Below are 24,654 nucleotides of genomic sequence, written 5' to 3'. Positions count from 1 at the left end.
TGATTACAATAGCAGACACATCCTTTCTCGATCGCTACAAATCGAAATCAATGAATATATATAGATGGACATACGAAAGTATATGCATGTTTACAATATAGCAGACATTCATTTACAGATTAACTGTTGCTAAACGGAACGTCATATTGACAAAGGATTGTACCGTAAGGCGCAGTATTTAGTGATCTAAATGACTTGTCCTATGATATTTTCTCGCATATCATCTATTCATGGGTCAGATAGAGTCAGAAACGTTGAATATGTTGAAATTTGTGTAAGGTTATCTTACATTGCATTATTTTTCGGATAATTATGTGACATAGCATTTGGCTCACATATGGGTACTGGGTGGGCCAATGTTCGTGTTGAGTTTGATCATACTATCTTTCCTGTAAGTGATTGAAAGTATGAATTATATAGGTAAAGAGTCCAAATTTACTTAAAATCGAGAAATAGAGACCAATCTAACGTATAAGCGATACAGATACGATAAAAAGTCATAAGACCAAGGTTAAAAATCACTCCTAATTGAACGAAGATTGTGCCATCCGTTATGTAATAGGACTTCCCGTTTATCCCACGAAATACCTCGAAACGAAGGTCTGCACCGTCATTAAAATTGCTTCCATATTTCGATATTCTTCGGGGATAAAAAATGAAAAAATTAAAGATCTGTGAAGTTTTCGTTCGTTACAGGCTGAAACGTATAATTTTTCCAAATTTCAATTTTCTTGCTTGTCTGACAGATTATGCTGCAATCTGGATTTTGGGTGAGGGGTTAAAAATTATGACTTTCAGGAAATTAAACCAAAAAATATGCAGACGATCATTATTACCCCTCAAACGGGTATCTGTACGAAACTTCTACCAAAATAGTCAATGTACAGGCACACACAGTCGTTACGATTTTATTTATATAGATAGATAGGGAATCTGCTCCACGTACAACAGATTTTGGCTACTTTCGCTGGACTTAACCTGCAAAACTAACCGTTCATGATAACTCACTTATTAATCCTCCTGTCTAAAAATTCACATGAGAACAAAAGTTTTAGAAATGGATTTCCATTAAGGACTGTAGATATCGATTAATTTCGGATGTGCATATTTTGAGGAAGTGCAAAATCATGGTTCCGGTTTCGGATAAACCCCCAGTAAATTTAGGTATTCAGAAATAATATTGGCCCTAAAACCTACACAAGGACAGGTGGATTCTAAATATCAAGTTTGGTAGAAATATATTCAGAATTTTTCAAGTTATAAAAACTCATACAATCAAATCGACAAACAGACACCAAAGTTAAGAAATATGCAGATGGTCATTAATACAACTGAAACGGATAACTGTACGGAAATTCCGCCAAAACTGCCAATGTATAGACAGACGGCTGTTGTGATTATATTTATATAGATGACTAAGCATGAGCACGTTTGTAAGTGCAAACCTTCATTTCGAGATTTACTGCTCCTAAACGGTACATCATACCAACAAACGGTTTAAACCCTCAGACGTCCTTTCATCGCTCTAAATGTTTGGTGTTAAAAAACATTTTCTCGTATCTCACATATTTGTGGGTTCGATTGAGTTACGATATTTGAATGGGATGAAATTTGGGTACATTTTCATCATTTTACATTATTTTTTACATACTTATGTGGAAGCTAGAATCATGAAATTGGGTTCGCGTATAGCCATTGGTCGTGTCAATGTGCGTGCCAAATTCGATGACTCTACCTTTCCTATAAGTGTGTCAAACTAAGTAATACACGTGTAAAAAGCACAAAATTTACGAACCCTATAAGCGAGAGAGAGAGATACGACAAAATATCACAGGACCAAAGTTGTAGATCACTAGAAATTGAACGGAGATCGTGCCATCCGTTTTGTGATAGGACTTACCGTTTAGCAGCGAAATACCTCGAAACGAAGGTCTGCAGCGTCATTAAATTGCCTATATTTCGAAATTATTCGGCATAAAAAGTGAAATATTTAAAGATCTTGGAAGTTTTCCGTAGGTTACCGGTTAAAACGTATAAATTTGCTTAATTTCAATTTTTCAGCTCGTGTAGCAGATTGTGAGGCAATGTTGATTTTGGGCGAGGGGGGGGGGGATAAAATTTAGGACTTCCAGGAAACTATAGCAAAAAATATGCAGGTGGTCATTATTACCCCTTAAACGGAAAGCTGTACGAAAATTTCGCCAAAATAGTCAATGCACAGACACACGGTCATCACGATATGATTTATCTAGATAGATAAGGAATCTGCTCCACGTATAACACCTTTTGGGCTATGTCCGATAGACTTAGCCTGAAAACCGACCTTTCATGTTATCTCCCTTATTAATCCTCCCGTTGAAAAATGCATATGAGAAAAAGAAATTAGAAATGAATTTCTAAACAGTTTGATCGATTTCCATTCAGGTTGGTCTTGTACTTTATATATTGTGGGAGAGTAAAAATCACCATTTCTGTCCCCTATAAAACCCCAGTCCATTCCAGAAATTTGAAATGGTATAAACCTTAAAACCTACCCTTGGATGGGTGGATGCTAAATATAAAGTTTGGTTCAAATATCTCAGTAGTTTTCAAGTTGTAAGAAATACGCTTTACGCGCACCCACTCTTGCGTTAAGTCCGGTGGGACTTGTACCTAAAAACGGCCCGTTAATGATATCTCCGTTATTTATCCCGGTATCGAAATGATGCACATGAGAAAAAAAGATTTAGAAATGAATTTCCATTAAGGCAGGTAGATTTCCATTAAGTTTGGTTGTGTATATTTTGAGAGAGTGCAAAATCACGGTTTCGATTTCGTATAAACCCCCAATTAGTTCAGGGATTTAGAAACAATATTTGCCCTAAAACCTACCCAAGGACAGGTGGATTCTAAATATGAAGTTTGGTGGAAATATATCCAGTAGTTTTCAAGTTATAGAAAGACAAACAGACCAACAGACAAACAAACAAACTAACTAACTAACAGACACCAAGGAAACCTACCCTTGGACATATGGATGCTATATGTAAAGTTTGGTTCAAATATCTTCAGTAGTTTTCAAGTTGTAAGAAATACGCTTTACACGCACCCGCTCTTGCGTTAAGTCCGCTGGTATTTGTACCGAAAAACGGTCCGTTAATGATATCTCCCTTATTAAATCCTGTTATCGAAATGATGCACATGAGAAAAAAATGTTTAGAAAATAATTTTCATTAAGGCAGGTAGATTTCCATTAAGTTCGGTTGTGTATTCTTTGAGGGAGTGCAAAATCACGGTTTCGGTTTCGCAAAAATCCCCACTCAGTTCAGGGATTTAGAAACGATATTTGCGCTAAAACCCACCCATGGACAGGTGGATTCTAAATATGAAGTTTGGTGGAAATATATCCAGTAGTTTTCAAGTTATAGAAGGACAGACAAACAGACAAACAGACACCAAAGCTATAATTGATGCAGATGGTCATTATTACACCTGAAGCGGATAACTGTACGGAAATTTCGCCAAAATAATCAATGTACAGACACACGGTCGTTACGATTTTATTTATATAGAAGGTAATGTTTAATAGGTGATTTAACGGCTAAGCTTCTGTACCATCCATTACTTAGATGTTCATATTTAACTTTAATTGGTTTAATTTTTCAATAACTACACAACTATTCTCTGTAATAGATACCGAAGTCCCAGTTATAATATTTTTTCGATTACAAAAATAAAGAACAAAAATTAAATAAAAAACTGTTCAAATAAATTTTGAAATATACCAAACTGCACAACTGATAAGCGTTAACTATTATTAACTTCGCGCAAAGAGCTACGAAACTGAGTTGACTGACTGCTACAGCACCAACTTCTTATTGGCGTTATACATTGTTCTTTAATAAATGTGTGATAAAAGTTGAATGTTCAGCTAATTTTCTAACTAAAATATGCTATTTTGGCATCAATTTTCATTATTATAATTTTATTTTTAATAATTTGGTACAGGTTTGAGAGAGGAGCGTTGCGGCGTTGCGGCGTTGCGGGAGATAGCAAGGGTAAGCACTGTTTACAGCTGTGCTGTGTTACACGCAGTAGGAATAAACTGCTGCAAGGTGCAACCAAGTGGCAATTCCTCTACGTAGCTAAAAAAAAAAAAAAAGATTTCAACTGATTCTGCAAAACCGCCCTCATAATTTCCGTGCAGAGTGACGTGACATTAGGCTAGACATTTTTTTTCTTGCAAGCAGTCTTACTACTGGCTTTACGTCGCACCGACACAAATAGATCTTATGGCGACGATGGGAGAAGAAAGGCCTGGGTGTTGGAAGGACGCGGCCGTGGCCTTAATTAAGGTACATTCTCAGCATTTTTGGTATAAAAATGGGAACGGAACACCATCTTCAGGGCTGCCGACAGTGGGGTTCGAACTCACTCTCTCCCGGATGCAAGCTCACAGCTGCGCGGCCCTAACCGCACGGCCAACTCGCCCAGTGCGAGGAGTCTTGGGGGGCCCCTTAAAGGCCCGGGCGTTACGCCCCTGCATTACAACCATACAGCAAGATGGGTCTGACTCATGCTAGGTAAATATTTGTCTTGATATTTAAAGAGATATATGATTTATTCCAAAGCAGAGGACTCATAAGCTTGAAACTAAGTTTATGTGTGGGAAACATGTCACACCGCGATCCTATCAGGGTGTAGGAAAATTGACAGAAAAAGAAGAATCTAATCAGAATAGTAATAATGAATCTATTGGTTTTATGTCGCACTACTTTTATGGTCTTCGAAATTGCAGAGGTGCTGAAATTTTATTCCGCAATAGTTGATTTATATGCCAGTAAATATGTGGTCACGAAGCTGGCATATTTCAGTACGTTTTAATACCATCCGACTGAGCCTGGATCGAATCCATCAACTTGAACTCAGGAGGGCAGTGCTCTGCCATCTGAGCTACTCAGCCGGACAACTAACAGAGAAAGCAGATTGGTAACGCCTTTCTCCTTAAAAGATTAATAGCATCGACTAAGGTCTAATACAATAATTAAGAATAACCTTTCATCAAGAATAAATATCTGGCTATTGCTCTGCTGTCCTGTTACGGGACGGTTACACCTTACTTATTACGTTTGCCATCTGTGTTTGTAATGTTTCAAAGTAAACGAGACTGAAATAATCACGCCATGTTAACAACAGTGAGTGACTTGTATACCGGCCCGCAAGACATGTATCATAAAGCGTGAACAACTGATCGGAGGGAATACACGATTTTCAGTCATTAGGATACATGTGTAGTAGATTAGTGTTTGAACACGTCACAAAGGTTTCATAATTAATACTGAAGAGAAACAGTGCTATTCAACCAAAGCTTGGACACATGTACACTCAGCCGCACAAATATTGGTCGGCAAAGAAATACTAAATTTTATAGAATCTCGAAACGTGAGGACATTCGTTAACTGTGGATAACCGGTGGTCAAGATGATGATACACGGCATCCTACCACCTGTACAATATGTTGTTCATCCTATTTCAAACAAAGAATTTGGAAAGAAATTCATCTTCTGCTATGGCCACTTTTATGAATGTACATAATATACAAAATAATATTAGCGGGTATGGAACAAGTTTGTCTATCTATAAGTTTGCATTCGACAGAAAATGGTTCCGAATCCTAGCGTCAAAAGCCCAGTATATAGCTTTCCCAGGATTTTAATTTCCACTCCAGGAAAATATCGAGGGTGTTACTAACTTTTAATCCGACAAATACTAAGGACTGATAATTCCGCGGTCCCGACTGCTCTGTAGTGTGAGTATTGAAAAATTTGACTTTGGTTAGTCAGCGATTGGACGATTCAGTGATATATCGTGGCATTTTAATGAAAATAAGGTGTAAGGTCTAGGGAAGTACTGTCTTTCTTTTAGCCACTCTTATTTCTCATTTCGTCACACTTTGTAACTTAAGTGTGTTGTTTCTTATAGAGGTAGTGTAGGTGTCTACCAACAGGTTAACCATTACTTATAACAGTGAGTAAATAATATAAAATGCATTGTTTCCTGAAACATTTTCCTTTTCAACAATACCTTCAACTTCAACCAGAAACATATTCTATCAATTCTAACCACAGTAAAATTATCAACATAAATGACTTTCATTGCCTGCAACAACCTGTCTCTAATCTCACAATCCCACAGTACCAAAACTGAACTCTGTTTTAAATTCGTAAGGAAATAATAAAATGTTATGTTTAATTCCTTACAATATATGTAATATTGCAGTTACCACGAAAAACCACTCTTCGGAGTCCTGGAGTTTGCCTGGCACTGACATTCCTAGCATACGTCAACTTTATATTCCTAATGTGTCAGGTACAATGTTTACAAACGCACTAAAACAAGAGAGATGGAGTTTGCTTGCACGGGATATCCCACACATTATTAGGTAACACCTCTGCCGTGGTTGTGAGGTTACCTCTTCACCGCACATTAACCTCGCTATCGTGGTGAATTGTATAAGCTCACTGCTCATAAAGGAGAACGTTACACGAATGCTGGCAGTCATCTGTAGCCATTATTAATGATGTCAAGATATTAATCACTGCAGGAATCTTACTAAATTCCACAATTTATGAAGAACATTAATTTGATATTAAGGCGGAGCGAATATTTTCTCATGGAATTATCTCCAAACGATATCAACCTGAGATCCTGAAAATGAATGTGGATGGATTACATTCTTAAGTTCTTTCCTCGGCACGATATAAGTTTTCGGAGCCCTGAAATTGGACGTGATTGGATTAATTTTCTCAAGTTCATATATCCACTTGATTACAATTTGGCAATCCCCAAAATGGTCGCGATTGGATTTATTTTACCAAGTTCATATTTCCACACGATATAAATTTGGAAGCCCTGAAAGTGGACGTTGTTGAATTAATTTTACCAAGTTCATATTGCTACACGTTATCAGTTTGGGAGCTCTGAAAATGGACGTGGTTCGATTAATTTTTCCAAGTTCATATCGCTACATGATATCAGTTTTGGATCTCCGAAAGTGGAAATGGTTGGATTAATTTTATCAAGTTCTACGAGTTCCGAAAATGGACATGGATGGATTAATATTACAAAATTCACATCGCCGCACGATATAAATTTGGGAGCTTTGGAAATGGACGTGGTTGGATTCTGAAAACAGGCGTGGATAATGAAGAAATGGAAATCCACAGCCTGTTTCCAGTCATTCGACTGGGTCGTGAATGGAATGGAAAGGATAAAGGCCCCGTCTGTCGGCGAGTGTAGTAACTGTGCCGTCTGCCGAAGACTGTCACACTCCTCTGGCGCAATAATTAATAACTGACAGATGAAATAAAATGATATTAGAGAGAGTTGCTGGAATGAAAGGTGAAATGAAAAATCCTATTACCCGGAGAAAAACCTGTCTCGCCTTCGCTTTGTCCGGCACAAATCTTACATGGGGTGACCGGGATTTGAGAGACTGACGCGCTGCCGAGGAGGATCTAGACGTGGATAATAATTTTATAAAATATATTTGGTTTTGTCTATCGAGATGGGTGGCCGTACATGTTAACACGTTATAAATATGAAGCCAAGCTCTGCATTTCGGAGACGCGTAGGTTCGAAACTCTCCGTCGCTCTTCAGAGAATGGTTTTCTGTGGTTTCCCATTTTCACTTCCAAACAAATGCTGGGACAGTTCCTGTTCATGGGCTACAGCCGATTCCTTCCCCCTCCTTACCTTCCCACAATTTATTTACCATCATTTACCATCATTTAGTTCATCTTCATTGGCTCCTCAACTGAAACTGGCGTCAAGAAAGGCACCCCGCCATAAAACACACCATATGAATTCACTAGCAAAATCCCCCTGCTTCGCTATGGTATTATAATGGAATTTGCAATTGAATGCTTAAAGTTTTATATATAATCCGCCGAATTTCGCGATCTGACTTGTTTTCAGAGAGAATCCGCCAAAATTCGATATCTAACTCGTTTTCTGAGAGATTACGGCAAAGTTCCTCCCATTTTTTAATCTTTCCTTCCCGCAATCGGTCTCGTACTTCCCGGCCTAGGTCCGGGTATTCCACCCGGTCAGTTGGGTCAGTAAATCTTTGCCATCTTTTCCTATAAGCATTTTTAATATGGATCATATCCTTGAGGATATGCGGCGAGGTGTCGTCTTGGGGGCCTTGGCGGTACTGAACCCGTAGCAGGACAGCGATTGTAGTCATTATCCGGCCAAGCCCGTTTCCAGTACGGTCCGCACATTTGGACGACGGTCCAGAACATTATTATTATTATTATTATTATTATTATTATTATTATTATTATTATTATTATTATTATTATTATTATTATTATTATTATTATTATTATTATTATAGGTGATATTCTGGACCCCATAGCAAGATGCAAGACCGCTACTTGGCGGTAAATTACATCTGCTGCCATTGTCATTGCTGACATTGTGACCAGCACCATCGCCGCGCGTAGGCAAGTGCGCGAGATTTCTGGCGAGAAGAATGATATGCTTCCGTGCATTATTGACCTTATTATAGAGGTGTACAATTGCACGGTCAATAGCATTCCTATCGTTTATTTCAAATGTGTATACATTTTTATTTATATTCCAGGAGAATCTACAGTAATCTAACTTTATGTTCTCCAAAGGAAGAGATGGCTCTTGAAAACGAACCCAGGAACTATTAAAAATGATCAGTTTATGATCAGAATAAATGCATTATGAACAGTAAAATCAAATTGGTCTCAACTCCTTTTCACTCCACCGCCATTAAATTGATTTAACCCCCCCACCCCGCCTAAAAAAGAAGGCGTGTTTCTTTATGTTTATAGGGGACTACCAGATGTATCCGTGCTTCGCTACGGTATTCTGCATTGTATGCGGATATCGAAGTAAATACTGTAAGTGCAGTAAATAAGATTGTTTTAAAATTGCATGTCTCTTAGCGTTATCTGAGAAATAGCGTAGGGAGGTCCTCATACGATGTTTCCAATGTAAAGTGTGGTTTGCGGGGTTGTAATGATAACGGCGGGCTCACTTGCCTTCTGCCATTCACAATTGAGTTGGGAAGTTTACATTATAATTGCAGGGCCCATTGCCTACTGCGCGGTCAAAATCGATTTTGGGAGTTTTCGTTACAATGGCAGGTCCACTTCCCTACTTCCAGACAGATTACAGTTGAGGAGTTTTTATTATAATGGCAGGTAACTTCCCTACTACCACTCAAAATTGAGTTGTGCAGATATCATTATAATGACATTCCCTTTTTCTTGCTACCAGCCAGCTTACTGCCAGTCACACAGAGTTGGTGAGTTTCAGTGAAAATAGCAGGCCAGTATGCCTAATGCTAGTCACATTTTAGATGGGTACATTTGTTAATAATGACGGGCACCCTGGCCTACAGCCAAACACAATAGGGTAGGGGAGTTTTAAACAAAATTGCATGCTCCCTTGTCTTCTGCAAGTGAAATCAAGAAGTGAATTATTCATTACAATGGTAGGACCTTCTTACTAATGCAAGTTACACAGGAGTTGGAGAAGAACCCCATTCCTACTGCCAGTCAAAGTCGGTGTGGGGAGTACCGATTACAATAGCAGACACATCCTTTCTCGATCGCTACAAATCGGCATCAATAGATATATATATATAAATCGACATAATACGAAAGTATATGCATGTATACAATATTGCAGACCTTCATTTACAGATTAACTGCTGCTAAACGGTACGTCATATCGTCAAAGGATTGTATAATAAGACGCAGTATTTAGCGGCCTAATTGGCTGGTCCTATGATATTTTCTCGCGTCTCATCTATTCATGGGTCAGACTGAGTTAGGAACGTTGAATAGGATGAAAGTTTTGGTAGATTATCTTACATTGCATTACTTTTCGAATAATTATGTGGCATAGCATTTGGCTCACATATGGGTACTGGGTGGGCCAATGTTCGTGTAGAGTTTGATGATTCTATCTTTCCAGTAAGTGATTGAAAGTATGAATTATGCATGTAAAAACTCGAAATTTACTTAAAATCGAGAAATAGAGACGAATCTAACTTATAAGGCACACAGATACGACAAAAAGTAATAAGACCAAGGTTGAAGAGCACTCCAAATTGAACGGAAAATTTGCCATTCGTTATGTGATAGGACTCCCGTTTATCCCACTAATTACCTCGAAACGAAGGTCTGCACCATCATTAAAAATGCCTCCATATTTCGATATTCTTCGGGGATACAAAGTGAAAAATTTAAAGCTCTTGGAAATTTTCCGTCCGTTACAGGCTAAAACGTATAATTTTGCCAAATATAAACTTTGTTGCTCGTCTGGCAGATTATGCCGCAATCTGGATTTTGGGTGAGGGTGGTAGAAATTAGGACTTTCAGGAAACAACACCAAAAAATATGCAGAGGATGATTATTAACCCTCAAATCCTGTACGAAAATTTCACCAAAATAATCAATGTACAGACACACATAGTCGTTACGATTTTATTTATATAGATGGATAAGGATTCTAATCCACGTACAACATTTTTTGGTCTATGTAGACTGGACTTAACCTGCAAAACCGACCTTTCATGATATCTCCCTTATTAATCCTCCAGTCGAAAAAGTGCACGTGAGAAAAAATGTTAGAAATGGATTTTCATCATGTTTGGTCGATTTACAGTCAGGCTGGTCTTGAACTCTATATATTGTGGAAGAGTAAAATCGAAATTTCGATTCTCTATAAAACCCCAGTCCATTCCGGAAATTTGAAATGGTATTGACCTTAAAACCTACCCTTGGACAGGTGGGTTCAAATATTTTCAGTAGTTTTCAAGTTGTGAGAAATATGCTTTACATGCACCCGCTCTTGCGTTAAGTCTGGTGGGACTTGTACCGAAAAACGGTCCGTTAATGATATCTCCCTTATTAATCCAGGTATCGAAATGATTCACGTGAGAAAAAAGTTTAGAAGTTAATTTCCATTAAGGCAGGTATATTTCCATTAAGTCTGGATGTGTATATTTTGAGAGAGTGCAAAATCACGATTTCGGTTTCGTGTAAATCCCCAGTCAGTCCAGAGATTTAGAAACAATATTTGCCTTAAAACCTACCCCACCGAGCTCGATAGCTGCAGTCGCTTAATTGCAGCCAGTATCCAGTATTCGGGAGATAGTAGGTTCGAACCCCACTGTCGGCAGCCCTGAAGATGGTTTTCCGTGGTTTCCCATTTTCACACCAGGCAAATGCTGGAGCTGTACCTTAATTAAGGTCACGGCCGCTTTCTTCCCACTCCTAGACCTTTCCTGTCCCATCGTCGCCATAAGACCTATCTGTGTCGGTGCGACGTAAAGCAACCAGCAAAAAAACCTACCCAAGGACAGGTGGATTCTAAATATGAAGTTTGGTGGAAATATATCCAGTAGTTTTCAAGTTATAGAAGGACAGACAAACAGACAAACAAACAAACACCAAAGCTAAAAATTATGCAGATGGTCATTATTACACCTCAAACGGATAACTGTACGGAAATTTCGCCAAACTAGTCGATATACAGAGACACGGTCGTTACGATTTTATTTATATAGAATCCAAATACGAATGTTCACGTCGGTTACCTTCCGTTCTGAGATACAAGTATCCCCATGAAAAGAATTAACATTTTTTTCACTTCCTTTCGCACCGCCCCCTCCCACCCCTAAGTGAATTATCTGGCAAAAAATACTTGTTTCTTTAATAGTAAAGGATCTTCTAAATACCAATTATCACGACTCTAACATCTTCAGTTTTTAAGATAGGTGTCCTCATAAAAGGAATTCAACTCCTTTTCACCCCGCCTCCCCCAAGATGATTTCCCTCCAAAACGTTCTTTTTATAAGGGAAATCCTAATACCAATTTTCACGCCTGTAACAACTCAAGTTTTAATTAGATGTAAGTATCTTCATACAATTAATTCAATTAATTTTTCAATTCTTTCACCTCCCCCCCCACCTTCATTGGATTTTCCGAGAATACGTGTCTCTTTAATTTTAAAGCAGATTCCAAATACCAATTTTCACGTCTGCAAAATCTTTCGGTTTTGAGATAATAGTATCCTCATTGAAATAATTAAACTAATTTTTCAATTCCCCTCACCCCTTTTAGGTGAATTTCCGAAAACCAAAAATATGTATTTCTTTATTTTTAAATGAGATTCCAAATACCAAATTTCACGTCTGTAAGATCTTCAGCTTTTGAGGTATCAGTATCCTAATTAAAATATTTCAACCACATTTTCAGTCACTTTTACCCTTCCACCAAAGTGGTTATCCAGAAAACAAAAAAATACATGTTTCTTTATTTTTCATAGCGATAAAAGCACTATTTTTCACTTCGGTAACATGTTAAGTTTTGAGATATACTGTAGAAATACTCATTTTAAAATTCCACCCTGTTTTTAGTTCCCCTTAAGTGGAGTTTCCAAAAACAAATCACCTATGTTTCTTTACATGTACAGGAGATTACAAATACCAGTTTTTACGTCTGTAACATTTACGTTTCTGAGATATACTGTAGATATAGTCTTTCTAAAAATTCACCCCAATTTGTCACTCCTGTTTAACTCCCATTAATTGGACTTTCCAAAAGCAAAAAATACGTGTTTCTTGATTTCCAAAGGAGATCTCAAATACCAATTTTCAGGTCTGTAATATCTCCTGTTTCTGAGATATAAGTATCCTCATTTAAGGCATTTAACACATATTTCACCTTTTTCACCCCTTCTATTGGGATTTTGCAAAAACAAAAAATAGGTATATATTTTTAAAGGAGATTCTAAATTCCAAATTTTACATCTGTAAACTTTAAAAGTTTTGAGATATAGATACACTCATTTAAAAACTTCACCCAACTTTCACCCCCCAGTAATTCGATTTTCCAAAATAAAAAACATACATGTTTCTTTATTTTTAAAGTAGGTCCCAAATACCAATTTTCATGTTTGTAATATCTTCAGTTTCTGAGATATAAGTATCCTCATTAAAGGCATTGAACCCATTTTCACCCTTTTTCACCCCTCCTATTGGGTTTTTCCTAAAACAAAGAAATATGTGTCTCTTTATTTTTAAAGCAGATTCTAAATACCAATTTTTACATCTGTAAACTTCCAAAGTTTTGAGATATAGATACAATAATTTTAAAAATTCACCCCTCTTTTCACTCTGCCATTAATTGGATTTTCCAAAAAAAAGCGCTTCTTTATTTTTAAAGAAGATCCCAAATACCAATTTTCAGGTCTGTAATATCTTCAGTTTCAGTTTCACGCTTTTTACCCCTTCTATTGGGATTTTCTGAACACAAAAAATACGTGTTTTCTTATTTTTAAACGAAATTCTAAATACCAGTTTTTACATTTGTAAACTTTTCAAGTGTTGACATATAGAGACACTCATTTTAAAATTTTAGCCCCTTTTTCACCCCCTTAGCGACAGAATATCCAAAAATCCTTCCTTAGCGAGCACCTACATTGTTCTATAAATGTATCCTCAAAATATCATTTCATTATGTCCAGTAGTTTTGGCTCGGTGAGGATGAGTCAGTCAGTCAGTCAGTCAGTCAGTCAGTCAGTCAGTCACACCGTATCAAGAAACTGGCCTAAGGGTTAGATATACAAAAATATTTTGTTTCTTTCTTCTATCATCTCGATAAGTTTGAGTGTTGAATTTTGTTGCACCCAGTAAAATAAATCCGCTGAATATTGTAACTATAGGAGAATTGTAAATACGTAATTACTTCTGAAGATAGTGCTTCTCCATAGCTTCAAGTACTGTAGGGTGATACCACTAATTTATACCAATAATAATAATAATAATAATAATAATAATAATAATAATAATAATAATACCGAGCTCGATAGCTGCAGTCGCTTAATTGCGGCCAGTATCCAGTAATCGGGAGATAGTGGGTTCGAGTCCCACTGTCGGCAGCCTTGAAGATGGTTTTCCGTGGTTTCTCATTTTCACACCAGGCAAATGCCGGGGCTGTACCATAATTAAGGCCACGGCCGCTTCCTTCCAACTTCTAGGCCTTTCCTATCCCATCGTCGCCATAAGACCTATCTGTGTCGGTGCGACGTAAAGCAAATAGCAATAATAATAATAATAATAATAATAATAATAATAATAATAATAATAATAATAATAATAATAATAATAATAATAATGTCTTAACTTATAGTATCTTGTCACAAGTTAGCTATAGTTTTTTCTCTCTGTAACTTGAAGATCTGTAGTATTAATTATCGTCGTTTGTATTCAAAAGTTGACAGGAAATGCGCCACATGGGCACTAATTAAAGTCAATTTGTAGCCGAAGTATAGTTGCTTCCTTAGACTCAATCTCCAATTTGCGAGGAAGTTTCCTCTGAATTTCACGTCGCACGTCTGCCTGCAGCAATAACTTGAATTTAAGCCAAGACTCGATGAATAATGAATGACCAAATAAACTATAGTTCAACTGCGATAACAACATCTGAATGCTAATTTGATAAAAAGTTCATTGCTGATGAAGGGAATTGAATTATCTCCTAGTGTTTGCTTCTCGAATTGCACCTTTGGCTGGAGAGGTTTTAGCTGACTAAGGGATTCAGCTTACCCTCGTCACTGCCCAGGGGAGGTTCTCGGTATGGTCTTTCATCTCAGAAAGAGCAAGACAGATGCCCAGAATCTTATAAAAATGAATAAAACATCAATCACACCTGCGTTCTAGCAAGGAAGAAATGGTAGTCAAAGTGCTGTCGCTGTAAACATAATATATTTACACTGGTGTCCAAAATTAAGGTAACAAACGTACATGTCTCCCTCATGTGTCTAATTCACTATTCAGTCGTACAAAGTGGCATTCAAATGTAAAAAGAAGACCATGTAATGGTATTCTATACGGTGGAAGGCATTCCCCTCACCCCTACCACAGGGTTGACTGCTTGTATCAGTCCAGTATCAACTAGCACCGAGTTAATATTCCACTATGGCACAGAGAAGACCCCTGGAAAATTCCCCCGCGGTTGAGGGCAATAGGAAAAAATGGAAACCGCACAGTCTCAAGCTAATAAAGTAAACTCGTGTCCTCATCCTGAGGTTGTGCAGCTCTTTGGAGGTGAGCTGCATGTACCATTTCAACCACATACCAGCCCTCCTGCCATTCTTAAATTCCTGGCAGTACCGGGAATCGAACCCGGGCCTCCGAGGACGGCAGCTAATAACACTAACCGTTACGCTACGGAGGCGGACTTTAAGCTAATATGGCCAGGTGACTTAATAATAATAATAATAATAATAATAATAATAATAATAATAATAATAATAATAATAATAATAATAATAATGTTATTGGCTTTACGTCGCACTAACTACTTTTACGGTTTTCAAGAGACGCCGAGGTGCCGAAATTTAGTCCCACAGGAGTTCTTTTAAGTGATAGTAAAATCTACCGACACGAGGCTGACGTATTTGCGCACCTTCAAATACCACCGGGCTGAGCCAGGATCGAACCTGCCAAGTTGGGGTCAGAAGGCCAGCGTTTCTTGGATGTGGCAGCAATTAGTAGAGACCTAAACTGTTACTCGCAGACCAAGACAAGGACGGCCAAGATCGATATTAGAACGAGAGGATTGTAATCTGGCCATAAGGGAAAGGTGGACTACAATCGTACTGCACGGCTGTTGACATCGAACATTTGTATCGAGACAAGTAGTGCACAGAAGGCTTAGACAGAGATGCTTTTACTGTCAGAGACATGCTGTGAGTGTATTTCTGACAAAGACGACGTTGAGAGTAGAGCCGTTAACATGTCAACTGTTCAAACACTGAGCCGATGAGTCCATGTTTGGTCTGTAGCGTGATTCGTGAAGGATTAGCACCTGGAGAGAACCAGGAGCACCAACACTGTGGAAGGAAACTAATATGGAGGTGGATGCGCAATGGTGTGGTATGGCACCTCTCCATGACGTTGTACGGCTAAACTGGCAAGGTTTAATAATAATTAATAAAAATGCTTGGGTTACGATTTTAACTACTCAACCGTATACAGAGGTTAGCCTTTTGCTTGCAGGTTACAGTTACAAGCTACGAGGACATAAAAATTGTGTGTGTATGTATGTATTTATATGAGTACCGTTCAACATATACATGTATCATATTTTTGCATGAATTTTCAGAGGATTTTTGATTATTTAAATATTAAACACAGAACTACATTACATTTGTAAATCGATACTGTTATACCAACAGCATTGGAATAGATGGATTTTGCTAGACAAAAAGAGTTTTTTTTTTGCTAGGGGCTTTACGTCGCACCGACACAGATAGGTCTTATGGCGACGAGACAAAAAGAGTGTTTGAATGTGTGGCTAAAATAAAGAACAATACTCACATAATTAAAGTAGGTGAAGCGTTATCTTATCCTGTAATGATTAAGTGGAGGTCCCACAGAGTAGTAGTATTGGACCTTTATGTTTTCTTATTTATACAAATGATACGAGTGAAGAACCGGAATATTACAGATAAGGCTATTTGCGTATGATGTTATAAGTTACAGGAATTTGAGCGCCTACAAAAGGACCTCGACAGTATTGTGACATGGACAGCAGAGGACAATGGTATGATGGTAAACGGGGTGAAAAGTCAGGTTTAAGGAGTAAAGTCCTCTCAGTTTTAATTACTGCGTTGACGGGGTTTGAATATACCTCATGGGGATCACTGAAAGTACCTAGGAGTTAATATAACGAATGATCTTCATTGGGGTAATCAGATAAACGAGGAAATATTATAGATCTCTTCATATGATTATGCGTGATTTTAAGGGTTGTAATAAGGATGTAAAGGACAGGACGTATAAGTCTCCTGTAAGAACCCAGTTAGAGTATGATTCCAGTGTATGGGACCTACACTTGCATTACTTGATACGAAAACTGGAAAAGATTCAAAGGAAAACAGTACAATTTGTTCTTGGTCATTTCCGACAAAGGAGTAGTGTTACAAATATGTTGTGAATTTTGGGCAGGGAAGACTTGGGAGTAAGGAGACAAGCTGCTCAACTAAGTGGTATGTTCCGAGTTCTCAGTGGAGAAATGGCGTGAAATGGCATTAGCAGATGTGTTAGCTTGAGTAGAGCTTTTCAAATTAGGGAAAATCATAATATGGAAATAAGTTGGGATTCAAGAGGATAAAGTGGGACAAATATTCATTCATAGGACGAGGAATAAGGGACTGGAATAATTTATCAAGGGAAATGTTCGAAAAATTTCCAAATTCTTTGAAAACATTTAAGGAAAGGCTAAGTAAACAACTGGTAAGGAATATGCCACCTAGGTGATAGCCCTAAATACAGATCATTGATTGATTGATTGATTGATTGATTGATTGATTGATTGATTGATTGATTGATTGATTGATTGATTGATTGATTGATTGATTGATTGATTGATTGATTGATTGAAGAGGTAGGTCGCAGATGACAGCTAGGACCTGGCACGTATTTGTACCAGAAAAATGCCGGGCTGAGTGGCTCAGACGTTACAAGCACTGACCTTCTGAGTCCAAGTTGGCTGGATCAGTCCCGGCTCAGTCCGGTTGTATTTGAAGATGCTTGAATACGCCACCTTAATAACATATACAAGAACATCTGAACGACACTCTTCTGGCTCCTCGGTGTCTCTGAAAACCAAAAAAGTACTCAGTGGGACATAAAACCTACAACGTTATTAATATATGTACCAGTCAATGTGTGACACACTCAGCACTTGGAGAATTGGAAATACAGTAAACTCTTCATCCCAATGCACATAAAGCTCGCCTAATTATTTTTGTACACTGCCACACACATCTAATCGGTTATCACATTATAGATAATAATTAAATATGTTTCTAAAATTAAATTGATTTTTTCAATAGGTCTTTAAAAACAAAATAAAACGTATCTCTGTTTGGAAATGTCAGAACTATTGGCAGTCAATGTTTTCAGTATCTTCCCGTGAACATCATTAGTGTTTATCAGCTCGTACTCGAAGGGTGTTAATTCCATCGTCTCCTCTCGCCTCAGTTGGGGTCATGCATAATGCATGTTCTGTCTTCGTAACCACAGCAACACCAGGTTTAACATCTTATTGGATTACGAGCACATTTATACTGAGCTTCATGTAGCAGCCAACTTCATTTTGCTTTTATTGATATTTACTGCCGCTACGAAGATCATACCCCTTTTTATTATCATAGGAACTTTTAAAATACATCGTTTTGTTTCACCCACTTTTACGAAGAAACAGATTTACAATAATAATAATAATAATAATATCAGGCGAGTTGACCGTGCGGTTAGGGGTGCGCAGATGTGAGCTTGTATCCGGGAAATAGTGGGTTCGAACTCCACTGTCGGCAGCCCTGAAGATTGTTTTCCGCGGTTTCCCATTCTCACACCAGGCAAATGCTGGGGTTGTACCTTAATCAAGGCTATAGTCGCTTCCTTCCCATTCCTACGCCTTTCCTATCCCATCGTCGCCATAAGAACTTTCTGTGTCGGTGCGACGTAAATCAGATAGCAAATAATAATAATAATAATAATAATAATAATAATATTAATAATAATAATAATAATAATAATAATAATAATAATAATAATAATAATAATAATAATAATAATAATAATAATGTTATTTACTTTTACGTCCCACTAACTATTTTTGCCGTTTTCGGAGACGCCGAGGTGCCGGAATTTTGTGCCCCAGGAGTTCTTTTACTTGTCAGTAAACCTACCAACACGAGGCTGACGTATTTGAGCACCTTTAAACACCACCGGGCTGAGCCAGGATCGAACTTGCCAAGTTGTGGCCAGAAGGACAGGGCCTCAACCGTCTGAGCCACTCAGCCCGGCTAGATAGATTTATCTTCAGAAATATTAGTAGTATAAATAATAATTTATTAAGAAGAAATCAGGGCACCTAAATTTACACCTGGTAGAGACAACGTATGAAACAGACACTTTCAGAGACATAGATTAATCTATGTGAAAAGAGTGAAGCCAATAATAAAGACAATAATAAAGGTGATGATGGAGGATGCCGAGTGAGTCCCTGATTTTGTATGCCCAATATCTGTATTCGTAATCCCATGGAATTCATTTATAACAACATTTCACAAAAAATACTGAATAATCTGAGTATGCAACATATTTCTTTGGTCTACTCATACCTTTTCCTGAAAGCTCTTTTACAGTCGTAAAACTACTGTCGTTGTATTTATTAAGATTTTGAGATACTGATAATCTAATTGTTTTACCACTAAAAATAACGGACAGCACACCTCTAAATTTTATGGACATCAGCTTCTTCTAAACCTTGGATTTAATCACCAAGGTAAACATTCATCCCTTCATTTATTTCCTTATCCTTACTAATATATAAATTAGAATTTTGACTGTTTGTCTTTCCTTCACGTAAAACGTTCTGGACGGGAGGTTCTCAAATTTGGAAAGCTCGTAACTAGCATCCTCGGCTGATATACAGGTTACTTAAAATCATGCTGTCTCTTAGGAAGGCCACACAGCCGAAAGGAAATACGTAGAATGTCAGAAGAAAATGGACGCTAATTCGGATGGTTAAAAGTGAATACGCCGCCCAAATTGTTAATCCAGCAAGTGGCTGTGCGGTTAAGTTTGCGCGGCTGTGGGCTTGCATTTGGGATATAGTGGGTTCGAACCCTTCTGTCCGCAGCCCTCAAGATGGTTTTCCGTGGTTTCCCATTTTTAGATCAGATAAATGCTGGCACTGTACCTTAATTAAGGCCACGGTCGATTCCTTCCCACTCCTAGACCTTCCCTATTCCATCGTCGCCATAAGTCCTCTCTGTGTCGGTGCAACGTAAAGCAAAGAGTAAAAAGAAAAGTTAGTCCAATTAAAACCGGAGGCCACCGAGTAGATTCAGTTTCCTAGAAAATAGTGTATATGCATCTTATTCCTAACTGTAACAGTTTCCCAGGAAAAATGTTTTTCTGTATTTGCCGCCGGACTGGATAGCTGAGATGGTTGAACGCTGACCTTCTGAGCTCAAGTTGGTGGGTTCGATCCCGGCTCAGTCCGATGGTATTTGAAGGTGCTCAAATACGTCAAATCAAAATTAAAGTTTATGAATACTTCTTTCGCAGTGAATATTATGTAGCCTACAGTACTATTCAACCATGTTCCATTCTTTTGAATGGACTGAAGGATGTAGTCAATTGTGGGAAATGCGCAGAAACCACATAATGTGGAGTGTTTTGGCAATGGCTATAGACCCAAGGGACAAATAACAGGTTGTCACGAAGCTCCGTCTCGTCACGTTCTGTGTGGTCACCAGTCGCCGGGCTCAATCGATATTTTCAGCTGCAGAGGAAATCAAAGTTCCGCTCTACGCGAAGAAGATTACTGGGGATGCTGTGCTGAGGAATGGGAAGGCTCGACTTAACTAGACCACAGAATTAAAAACCTGAGTAATCCTTCAAAACGAGACTAAAAGAGACGACCCGAGTAGCTTCTTACTTAGCTTCAAGAGGATGAACTAAATCTTGTTGACTCAACCAGAAGTTCCTTCCGTCGACAGTCTGACTGAAAAAAAAAAAAAAATGAAGAAGCTGACACATTCAATCATTCATAGAAGACTTTAAGACCATCATGGTTATAGAATTAGCAATCGTAATACGTGCCCTCTCATCATAGCAGCACATTAGCGCACTCTTAAACACAACACGTTATTAACATGGTTGTCATATTTCGTTGCAGATAAATGTGCTCCATTTTAGATATGACAAAAACGGCACAGTGTTATATTTTAAAATTAATTTGAAACAGATCATGTAATTTAGAGAGCTTCCAGTAAACATTATGTATCTTTGGGAACTGGCCGTCATATTGAATTCCCGATGCGCTGATGAATGTATCAGTGCCAATAGAGAGCATTCTGAACATTTCATGTATGTAAGGCAGAGTAAGAGAGAAATAAAGCGTTTTTGGACCCATGCACATATAACATATTCTCTTCTTTTACATGTGAGGAGTGTGCCCTGAAAGTTTGGCTTACCTTATTGTTACACACTATGGTCCCATAACTCAACTGAGGACACCAAACTTCGGATGACCGAGCTCGATAGCTGCAGTCGCTTAAGTGCGGCCAGTATCCAGTATTCGGGAGATAGTAGGTTCGAACCCCACTGTCGGCAGCCCTGAAGATGGTTTTCCGTGGTTTTCCACTTTCACACCGGACAAATGCGGGGGCTGTACCTTAATTAAGGCCACGGCCGCTTCCTTCCCACACCTAGCCCTTCCCTGTCCCATCGTCGCCATAAGACCTATCTGTGTCAGTGCGACGTAAATCAAATGGCCAAAAAAAAAAAAAAAAAAACCACCTTGGGATGAAGCACGTCCTCTCTTCGGTTGTCTATCTCTTGGATATAAATTGGACTTTGCTTTCGTACAGTTCTTGCACATAGCTCAATTTCCTTTCCCAATCATATTTCTGAATAATTTGTTCTTATTCTAGTTTTTAAAATCTAATTGACCGATCAAAATAGCCATGCGCAGCTGTGAACTTGCATTCGGGAGATGATGGGTTCGAATCCCATAGGCGGCGGCCCTAAAGATGGTTTTCCTTGGTTTCCCATTTTTAAACCAGGCAAATGCTTGGGTTGTGCTTTAATTAAGGCAACGGCGCTATCTTCCCAACCTAGCCCTTTCACATACATCCGTCGCCGAAAACCTTCGAGAGTTAGTGCGACGTTAAACCAGTACGGAAAAAAGAATGAAATAATTGTTACTATGTATAAACGACGCCGTACAGTAACTCGTAGGAAGATTCTTCCCATGTCTTGTTGACAAAAAATTGAGTTTATTGTTCATAATGACCTTAACATTGCTGTTCCTTGAAACACACACATATATATGTATGTGTGTATATGTAACTCTTATCCGTTTCTCTACGTGGTCGGGTATGAAGTTAAATGAATCTTCGTAGCGACTTTTTACGACTGGATGCCCTCCCTGACGTCAACCTTATCAGAGGACTTATTGATATGAAATGAGTGACGTGATACATGATAAGAGGAAGGAAGAGGGTGAACCCTCGTGCTGGCACATAACTTATTCCTGTCGAATAGCACCAAGGGGTCTGCTCAAGCGTTTACTACACCATCCGATGGAAGAATCACCATCAACAGCGTCATATGCCGTCATTCCATATGAGCTCTGCGGAGAGGTTTGGAATTTAATGCAGGCTTTTCTTCTTTTTTTTTTTGCTAGTTGCTTTACGTCGCACCGACACAGATAGGTCTTAGGGCGACGATGGGATAGGAAAGGCCTAGCAGTTGGAAGGAAGCGGCCGTGGCCTTAATTAAGGTACAGTCCCAGCATTTGAATCCAGTCTTTTGGCACGCAGTCTGATGATCAGAACTTGTATACAACCACTTCTCCTACACTGCCGGCATCATTCTGATGGTGGACATTTTTTCGACGAACGGGACTTGAACCGGCTAACCACTGTATCTATGCCGATGATTTCATTTTTATGTGAATTAAATACCTTAATATTGCTGTTAATTATATCAAGTATGTCGTTGTTTCCAGTTTTGTTGAGAATATCTTTAAATTGGCTCTTATACTGGGACGATGATAGAAATCCCGATAATAGAGGAATCAAAGGATAGAGTTTCATGTAACAACTCAGAAACTATAGCTCACATAGAGAAACAAATTATAACACCTGATAGTTAAATAATCAAAGAATTAGTTCACCTAGTAGGGATTTTGATGTCAAGCGTGGGACACAGTGAGGTTCGCCTCCATTTTCTTATTGGTTCTTGACGTCTGGAAACTTTCACTAGGTATAACTTCTCACTCAGTTCATGGTCTCGGTTGTAAGGGAATTTTATAAATGCTAATTAGAATTAAAAAACATGTATAATAAAATTTACATTACGAAGTTAGCCCGAAGGCTGTTTGGATCCTCAAGAGCTCAAGTGTCATTTGGAAAGGAATATTCTTTAAAGAGTAATAGACTGCTACACATTGTAATTGTAACAAGTAAAAGGCCCACGTGAAAATGGAATTTTGCAACAAAATTCTGAAATGTCAAATATTATCGCTTAAAACTCAGGCGAAATTAATTAAATGGCATCACAATGATGAAGGACATTAAGGTCATCAATTGACACCTCAGTTATCGAAATATGTCCACACAATCCTAAGTTATTGCTGGTGGTAAAACAAAACAATGGTGCAGTCAGGGCCATAATTATTGTTCCCTTTCTTACGTATGAGGATGTCATCAGCGGATGTTAAGTTACATGGTGCATAATTATATTCTCTACACGATGGTGTATGGCACTTAGCTCTAGGCCTATGTTGTAAGGGAATTTTATAAATGCTGATTAGAATTAAAAATATGTATAATAAAATTTACATTACGAAGTTAGCCCGAAGGCTCTTTGGATCCTCAAGAGCTCTACCATCAGCTGTCATAGATAGCCTAGGTGTGATTGACGAGATGGTTCAGGGAAATGTGGAGTGAGGTGAATGTTCACATTAGATGGTACGCTTAGACCGTAGTTATTTATCTTATGGCATACCCGAAAATTATTTATAGTTGACCGAGTGAGTTAGCCGTACTGTTAGGATCGCTCAGCTGTGAGACTGGCCTCGGAAGATAGTTGCTTTCCTTACAGAACCGTTGCATATCAATCTTACCAAGCTCAATGTATGTGCACCAACCGAGACCATGAACAATATTTTCACACCATTCATACCAAAGGCGGGCTGCATTGGTCATACCTCAGTCAGGTTCATATTGTCAAAACCAAGGATGAGACTGAGACAGGTCAATGAAAGTAAGACAGCCGGGCTGAGTGGCTCAGACGGTTAAGGCGCTGCCCTTCTAACCCCATCTTGGCAGGTTCGATCCTGGCTCTGTCCGGTGGTATTTGAAGGTGCTCAAATACGACAGCCCCGTGTCGGTAGATTTACTGGGACGTAAAAGAACTCCTGCGGGACTAAATTCCGGCACCTCGGTGTCTCCGAAGACCTTAAAAAGTAGTTAGTGGGACGTAAAACAAATATCATTATTATTATGAAAGTAAGACATTAATTCTAGCCTAGACCAGTGCACTTAGGTCTCACTATATAGTCGCTTCGTCAGTTTGTACGAGATGAAGGAATTTAGTCAAAATGTGGATTATCTCTGTTAGAACGGAAATGTGGCAGATTTAATTTCCTATTCTGAAAGATCAAAGCCATCAAGGGGAAGATCACATTCTGACTCTGTTGGTGAGCGTCTGTTAAGTTCGAATGGACGTTAAGCAAACAACACACCGGGCGAGTTGGCCGTGTGGTCAGAAGAAAATGGACGCTAATTGGGATAGTTAAAAGTGAATAGGCCGCCCAAACGGTTAATCCAGCAAGTGGCTGTGCGGTTAGCATCACGCGGTTGTGAGTTTGCATCCGGGAGATAGTGGGTTCGAATCCCGCTGTCGGCATCCCTGGAGATGGATGTCCGTGGTTTCCCATTTTCACACCAGGCAAATGCTGGGGCTGTACCTTAATTAAGGCCACGGCAGCTTCCTTCTAACTCCTAGGCCTTTCCTATCCCATCGTAGC

Source organism: Anabrus simplex, chromosome 6, assembly GCF_040414725.1.
Source record: "Anabrus simplex isolate iqAnaSimp1 chromosome 6, ASM4041472v1, whole genome shotgun sequence".
Classification (NCBI taxonomy): Eukaryota; Metazoa; Arthropoda; class Insecta; order Orthoptera; family Tettigoniidae; genus Anabrus; species Anabrus simplex.
The sequence above is the reverse complement of the archived record's forward strand: the minus strand, read 5'-3'. Positions refer to the sequence as shown.